The 8,833-nt window shown below is 42.7% G+C and overlaps 1 long non-coding RNA gene across 1 annotated transcript; it reads left to right on the top strand.

The window, feature by feature from the left end:
• The first annotated feature begins 5,093 nt into the window (after positions 1–5,093).
• LOC121192074 lies at positions 5,094–5,990 on the top strand. Its single transcript, XR_005895168.1, has 3 exons — positions 5,094–5,135; positions 5,248–5,388; positions 5,930–5,990. It is a non-coding gene; the product is annotated as an uncharacterized LOC121192074 (long non-coding RNA).
• Positions 5,991–8,833: the final 2,843 nt, after the last annotated feature.

Raw genomic sequence — 8,833 nt, forward strand, 5'->3', positions numbered from 1 at the left:
ACGTAGGTCAAACATGCTGAGTAGACCTGCGTCAGACATGTGTCTGATGTGTTTGAAGGAGTTTTTTTGAGTCTCCACAGACAAGTGAAACACATTTCTGTGAAGACATGTTAGTGTGCTACACCTTAATCTTTGTTTCCATGACAAAATCATCAACAACCAACTAAATCCAAAAACAACCATTCATAACACAAACCATAGAAAATGTTCCAGCTTCCTCACACATGTACAATGATGACCTTGATGAATAGTTTATTTCTCAGAAACAATATTCAGCACTACAGTTTGTTATGAAGCTTGTTCCATTAGGTAGAATCGGGTTCAAAAACTGGACTGATATTATCCAAACACTTCATGAACCTACAGATGACTCTGTCCCATCAGGAGTATGAGAGGTATTCCCCCATCTGATCATATGATACTGGAGTGTGTCTATGGGACCTGCTGAAGAAGGAAGAAAAAGTGACTTTATAACCTCTTCACTGAACAGGAGTCTTCTGCCCTCCAGTGGTCACTGTCAGTAACTACAACTCTGCACACAGCACTGACTGATACTGATGTTTACACTGACATTATTCCACATTTACTGACTTATTTTAGCTCTAATGTTCATCAGTCTGATAATGACTCTCTGTATGTGAACACACATATTATTACACTGATATAAATACTGATGTCTGCCTGAAGGACAAATAATCAGAGAGGTTACTGCCCTCCAGTGGTCACACTGACAAGTGTCCAACAGGACTCGCACTGATTATTAGGATCAATATGTACCAATCAGTATTGATGACATCAGCAGGAAGATGAGGACTGGTCATAGTTTGAATAATGTTCCATGTATTATTCCATCCATGTTTTCACTACAAGCAGATACACTGTAAAAAAAATGTGACAACTAAAAGGATCACTGTAAAATGATAAATAGGAGATGAACTGTAAAAAATTCTAGCATTGATTATCAGGAAATACACTGTAAAAGAATTTAATGGAGACTGTGCACTGTGTAAAATGGCAACAAAGGTGACAGGATATATCCAATAAAAAATGATGGTCATAGATGAGCTCTGGACTAACTTACAACCAAGGGATGAACTGTAAAATTTTACATCAATTCAATTCAATTTTATTCTAATAGCTCCTTCCACAATCAAAATTATCTCAAAGCGCTTTACAGAGGCCCAGAGTCTGACCCCAGAGCAAGCACTTAAGGCGACAGTGGCAAGGAAAACTCCCTTTTAACAGGAAGAAACCTTGAGCAGAACCTAGATCAGATGAGGGACCCTCCTGCTGATGGCCGGGCTGGGTGAAAGGAGGAAAAGGAGGAAGATAGGACAGCTAGGAGAGGAGGAGAAGGACATTCAGCATATAAAACATGATACAAACAGGGTTGGCAGTGAACAATGTTAGAGGGCCAGCATTCAGATTACAGAACAGTTAGTGGATACTGTGTGCTCAGCAGATTACAGTTATGATAGGAAACAGAGCACAGAGGCAAAAAGCTGTCATGATTGATAATTATTTACATTACAGTCTGCATAGAATATTAATCCAAAATGTATCTGTAGCAGAATGGAACCCTTGTCTTCATATTTACTGCTTATTAATTGTTTAGTTTGCTCAGCTGTTCGTTTATTTATAACTAAGTAGTGTGGCCCAATATAAATAGTACAGGCATTGTAATGTTGTAGTTTCACCACAAGAGGGAGTGGGTGGTTTGGAGTCGCTCCTGGTCAGTGGACGTCGACACATCAATGAGTTGCTCCAATGACGCATAGACAGGAGCGCGTCATGACACGACGGTTGCTGAAAGTTTACTTTCACTTTTACTTTCACCGAAGTTTGTGGTGCAGATGATTGTCTCTGTCTGAAGGTAAATGTCAGCACTTCTAATGTTTTTCTCGTCAACACTTCCTGTAGTTACCTGGATTATCTGATGTACGGATTTGGATGTTGTAGTGTTTTTTTATACTGCGTTGTGGTGTTTAGTTGTATAGACTCTGAGTTGTCAATCTAAAGTCGAGGTGAGGCAGGAAGAGGTCCGTCATTATGCGCCATGTTGTGTGGATATTTGCAGTAGAAGCGGTGGAGTCAGAGTAGAAGCAGAGTGAGCTGATGGTCAGTAGCTGAACACGGAGCCTTTGTTAGTCTGTGGCTCCACTTACTGCTGACTGAAGGCAGCTTTTCCTGCCTGAATCAGCCTGTGGAGGAGGCGGACCTGAGCCGCTGCTCTCCCGCAGTCTGAGCCGCTAAATGCGGTCTGAGCTCGGCCGGACAGCGGCTGGAGAACAGCTCTGACTTTCTCTGTCATTAGATGAACTCTACGGGACTGAGCTCAGAGGGACTGACAGGGTTTTTCAGAGAGACAGTTAACACTCCATCCACAGAGTCAGAGGCCTCCTGGTCCTATCAGGACAAACTCTACCTGATGAATTAGATGATAAAGACCCAAATCCATAAATACTCTCACAATAAAGCATCTCAGCGGCTCTGATAGGTGATTATATCTCTGTGGCTGGTCACAGTACAAACAGAAAAACTGTCTGTCAGGACATATTTGCTGTTTTTATTGATGTCTATCTGTGTCTCTGCTGTTTGGTTTGGTTTTGGTTTGTTGTTGCTGCTTCATATAGTTCAGACTTTACTATGAGAAAAGGCAGGAAAGTGCCAGGGGCCCCAACTAAAAGGGGCCCTGGAACAATATTGAGGAGAAATGAACTGAGTCTCAGTTGTTTTGTGTGGAATAATCACCTGCAGCTTGTTTCATCAAGTCATTTTCTACAGAAACACTGCAGACAAACAGATTGTCAGATAAAATCAGTGGATCTCAGTCCATCTGTGTGTCAGTGAATGGAAATGGTCGTCTCTGAATCATGCGTGAAAGATATGAAAGAGGAAAGAAGAGCCAATCAGTGGAGGAGCAGCTGATATTTCTACAGGACAAATGATGGAGAAAAGAGCAGGGACATAAAGGTCTGGACAGATGAGTCGGTGCTCTGTCTCCAGGGATGTTTTAACTGCACAGTCCTGTGGGGATGATTTGGACTCATTGGTGGATACAACGAACCATGATTTAGCAAATCAGTCAAAGCAGGATTACAAATCAAAACTGGAAAACAAGATGGCAGCAAACAAACTTGGTTCAGTCTGGTCAAGCATGAAAACTACTGCAGGCCTTCAGAGCACAGAGCTCAGTACTCGTGTCTTTTTAGATGGTTGGAACTCGGACACAGAGCTGGATAATGCTCTGAATTGATTTTATTGTGGTTTTGATTCCTTTGGTTTTAGCACAGAAACTCAGGAACTGAAACATAAACTTAAAGACACTATGCACTTTAACATTGAGCTGTGTGATTCTGTGCAGTAAAAGTGAACAAAGGTCATGGCCCCGATAATATATGTGGATGTTTAGTGAAGTCCTGTGCACATGAGCTGAGTCCTGTGTTTCAATATATTTTTAATAAGTCTTTACAGACACAACATGTCCCTAAGCTCTGGAAAGATGCTGTGGTTTCTGTCCCAAAACACTGAATGATGTTAGAGCAGTCGCCCTGACTTCAATTTGAATGAAAACCATTGAGAGACTGGTCAGATGTGAGGTCCTGAAGCAAACTGAACATGCACTGGATCCTCTGCAGTTTGCATACAGGCCTCACAGAGGAGAGGAGGATGATACAGTGACTCTGCTCAACATGCTTTTTAAACATCTGGATTTTAATGGGACACACACCAGGCTTTTATTTGAGGACTTGTCTTCTGCTTTTAATACAATCCAACCTCACATTTGAATTGAAAGGCTCCTACAACAGTTTGATTTAAATAATAATCTGGTGGGTTGGATTCTGGATGTTTTAACCAACAGGACACAGAGAGTGAGGGTCAACAGTACATTGTCTGACCAAAGGTGTTCTTCCACTGTTTCTCCTCAAGGGTGTGTGTTGTCACCACTATTGTTCATTTTATACACAAACATGTGTCAGAGCAGACATGACAGCAGAAGCATCATAAAGTGCTGATGACTCAGTTATTGGACGGTGAGAGCAGCCATGGACCAGTCATTGATGATTTAGTTCAGTGGTGTGAGGAATCCTACCTGCAGCTAAATGCTACAACAACCAAAGATATGCTCATTGATTTTAGGAGGAAACCCCACAGGCACCAAGTCACTGTAATTAAAGGTCAGACCATTGAGTATGTGCAGTCTTACAAATATCTTGGGACTATCATTGACAGCAAATTGACATTTGAAGAAAATTGTGAAGTGGTTTGTAAAAAGTCTCAGCAACGTTTACACTGTTTAAGGAAACTTGCACATTTTCACATTGACTGAACCATAATGAGCATGTTTTCTCCATTTTATTATTTTCTTTAGTGCCATGGTTCAGTCAGACAACTTTAAAACAGAGGAAGTCCTCAGACCAAATAGTTAAGTGGTCTAGTCGTCTGCTTGGTGAGTCCCAGCCAAGTCCAGCGTCCCTGTACAGCAGACAGGTACAGAGGACAGCTACCTCCATTTTAAATGATGACTCCACCCTTTGCACTGCCACTTTCTGCTTCTTCCCTCCGGGCGCAGGTTTATCCATTACACATACATTGCACATACATACTTATTTATGGATTTATTACATATTTATTTATTGTGTGGGTTTTAATTCTTTTTATTGGGTTTTAACTTCTCTCTCTTTTTCAACTTCTTTTAAAGTAAAGGTTTTTATTATTTTACATTTTACCGGAGTTATTATTTATTGACCCTTCTCTCTCTTTGATGTCCTGATTGGTGGAGCCATGAGCACTTTTACTTTTATCATCATGTTTATAGTCAGCTGTGTTGGTTTTGCGTTACATTTCTTTGTGTTTTGTGTATATGTGTCAAAAGGACATCATCATCTGATCATGTGACTGCAAAACAAATCTACCTACAGATACAAATAAAGGAACCTGAACCTGAGGATGATTTCAGCTGATGTGCAGATGAATGATTTGTGTTTTCTCTCCACATGAAGGTAGAAAGTGTGTGTGAGCTGATGTGGATGTGAATTCAGCATCATGAATCAGTGTGAGGACAGAGAGGAGGGAGCCCCTCCCCCTAAAAGCAGTCTGTGTGGGGACCATGAGATCCAGACCAAAGCTCAGAGGTGAGATGAGGATCTCTAACTGTCCATGACTCTTCTCCATGTCAGAGCTCAGCACTCACATCACTGCACCATCATTATTCACACTCAAAGCTCTGTGTGTGTTGTGTTGAAGGCCAGAGCAGCAGCACACACCAGACTCTGCTGGACCTGGACCTGAACATGGACCTGAGCCCAGCTGTGTGTCCATGAAGAGTGACTGGTCAAAGGATGAGCCCATGAATTTCGAAGGACAGCCTCCCTCTGCTGCAAAGAAGTGAGCTGCAGCTGAGTTTAAAATGTATCAGACAGCTGTCCTGTATAACTGGTCTTCTATGAAAGATGAAGTGATTGTGTTTTGTCTCCAGGCTTCATGAATGTCACAGTATATGAACATGATCAGGCTGAAACACAGGCTTTAGTGGCAAAGTTGATGTTTCTGTTTTCAAGAAAAGCACTTCTTATGTTCTTATATGTGTCATTGAGATCAGAACTAAAACTCCCTGTAACTCAGCACCTATCCAGTTCCAGTCTTTGTGTTAGTGTCCTGTAGCAGAGGTGAGACTTCTGTCAAACCCAGTGTGAGTCCTTAAAACTCATCATTTAAAAGGTGGACTTGTTGTGATGACTCTAGGTCATGAGGTACAGAATTGATTGCTTGTTTCCTCTCATTGAGAATGTCACAGCACAGTAGTGTTTGCTTTAATCAGGACAGTCACCACAGAACATAAAAGCAGCTGTTGTTTGTGTACAAAGCATAAAACTCTCACAGATGCTGCAAACATAATGTGAGCTAATTCTTCATGATTCCTCCACAGAGTGGACCAGGAGAGCTCAGAGGTTCCCAGTGCTCAGTCTGCCCAGCAGCATCAAACACACCTGGACTCCATATTTATGGTCTGTACATGGACAACAACTACTTTGACATCTGTTGTGTTGACAATAATCTCCATGCTGCACTTTTTAGAGCAGTGGATTGTCAGTGTGTCCAACATGGATCTGATGTTTGGCTCCATGGTTTTACTTTGATTGTGTCATTCATATAGTTTTCTGTTCCAGCTGCTGGAGGAGAACATTGTCACTTTTGTGAAGAAGGAGCTGAAGAAGATCCAGAAGGGTGTGAGTCCAGATTACCCAGAATGCTCAGAGAGTCAGAGGGAGGATGAGGAGGTGTTGGACAGAGAGGAGGAAGAGCAGAGGAGGAGCAGCAGAGAGGCTTTTGTGAAGATCACAGTGAACTTCCTGAGGAGAATGAAGCAGGAGGAGCTGGCTGGCTGTCTGCACAGCAGTAAGAGGACTTCTCTAAAGATTCAACATGATGGACAAATGGGACATTTACTAACGTCTCAAGACATGGAGGGACATATGTTCATGTGTGTTCTTTAGGGGGATGAACATGTCATGTTTTCTTTATGAATCAGTCACTGATGTTGTTTCTTGTTTGTTCATTCAGGACACGTTGCTGCAGTTTGTCAACGTAAACTTAAATCTGCTCTGAAGAAGAAGTTCCAGTGTGTGTTTGAGGGGATCTCTAAAGCAGGAAACCCAACCCTTCTGAATCAGATCTACACAGAGCTCTACATCACAGAGGGAGGGACTGGAGAGGTCAATGATGAACATGAGGTCAGACAGATTGAAACAGCATCCAGGAAACCAGCCAAACCAGAAACAAGCATCAGACAAGAAGACATCTTTAAAGCCTCACCTGGAAGAGACGGACCAATCAGAACAGTGATGACAAAGGGAGTGGCTGGCATTGGGAAAACAGTCTTAGCACAGAAGTTGACTCTGGACTGGGCTGAAGACAAAGCCAACCAGGACATACACTTCACATTTCCATTCATGTTCAGAGAGCTGAATGTGCTGAAAGAGAAAAAGTTCAGCTTGGTGGAACTTGTTCATCACTTCTTTACTGAAACCAAAGAAGCAGGACTCTGCAGGTTTGAAGAGGTCCAGGTTCTGTTCATCTTTGACGGTCTGGATGAGTGTCGACTTCCTCTGGACTTCCACAACACTGAGATCCTGACTGATGTTACAGAGTCCACCTCAGTGGATGTGCTGCTGACAAACCTCATCAGGGGGAAACTGCTTCCCTCTGCTCGCCTCTGGATAACCACACGACCTGCAGCAGCCAATCAGATCCCTCCTGAGTGTGTTGACATGGTGACAGAGGTCAGAGGGTTCACTGACCCACAGAAGGAGGAGTACTTCAGGAAGAGGTTCAGAGAGGAGGAGCAGGTCAGAAGGATCATCTCCCACATCAAGACTTCACGAAGCCTCCACATCATGTGCCACATCCCGGTCTTCTGCTGGATCACTGCTACAGTTCTGGAGGATGTGTTGAAAACCAGAGAGGGAGGAGGGCTGCCCAAGACCCTGACTGAGATGTACATCCACTTCCTGGTGGTTCAGTCCAAACTGAAGAATGTTAAGTATGATGGAGGAGCTGAGACAGATCCACACTGGAGTCCAGAGACCAGGAAGATGATTGAGTCTCTGGGAAAACTGGCTTTTGAGCAGCTGCAGAAAGGAAACCTGATCTTCTATGAATCAGACCTGACAGAGTGTGGCATTGATATCAGAGCAGCCTCAGTGTACTCGGGAGTGTTCACACAGGTCTTTAAAGAGGAGAGAGGACTGTACCAGGACAAGGTGTTCTGCTTCGTCCATCTGAGTCTTCAGGAGTTTCTGGCTGCTCTTCATGTCCATCTGACCTTCATCAACTCTGGAGTCAATCTGCTGTCAGAAGGACAATCAACCTCCAACTGGTCTAAACTGTTCAGAGACAAACCTGATCCAACAAAGCTCTACCAGAGGGCTGTGGACAAGGCCTTACAGAGTCCAAATGGACACCTGGACTTGTTCCTCCGCTTCCTCCTGGGTCTTTCACTGCAGACCAATCAGACTCTCCTACGAGGTCTGCTGACACAGACAGGAAGTGGCTCACAGACCAATCAGCAAACAGTCCAGTACATCAAGAAGAAGATTGAAGAGACTCCCTCTGCAGAGCAAAGCATCAACCTGTTCCACTGTCTGAATGAACTGAATGATCGTTCTCTAGTGGAGCAGATCCAACAGTCCCTGAGTTCAGGACGTCTCTCCACAGATGAACTGTCTCCTGCTCAATGGTCAGCTCTGGTCTTCATCTTACTGTCATCAGAAAAAGATCTGGACGTGTTTGACCTGAAGAAATACTCTGCTTCAGAGGAGGCTCTTCTGAAGCTGCTGCCAGTTGTCAAAGCCTCTAACAAAGCTCTGTAAGTGTATAGATAGTTGAATTTATTCATCATTATATAAAGACTCTGCTATTTTATTCAGCAGGAGGGAAAATAAATTCCTCTCTGCTTTAATTCCTTATCATCATCTCTGAGCTCTGAGCTTCATCACATTGAATCTGAATTAAAATAATGGATCCTACATTAAAGAGCCAAGTCTCAGCTTTAATTTGAGCAGGTTGACATCAGTATAGAAAGAACTGTGTGAGAGATTCAGCCCTTTTAGTGGTTGAAAAGTAACTGGACAAATACACATGAAGTGAAACAAACTCATCACATTTAATATTTAGAGTAAAATCCTTTGCAGTCATTGACTGTAGTATCCATTATTATATTTTAAAGTCAATGTGCTGAGATCCCAAATAACATATCATGTCTAACTGTCCAAATACTTACGGCCTTGACTGTACATGTTTATTACTGATTGTGTCATATTTAACTGTCATG

This window comes from Toxotes jaculatrix, chromosome 13 (assembly GCF_017976425.1).
Source record: "Toxotes jaculatrix isolate fToxJac2 chromosome 13, fToxJac2.pri, whole genome shotgun sequence".
NCBI lineage: Eukaryota > Metazoa > Chordata > Actinopteri > Toxotidae > Toxotes > Toxotes jaculatrix.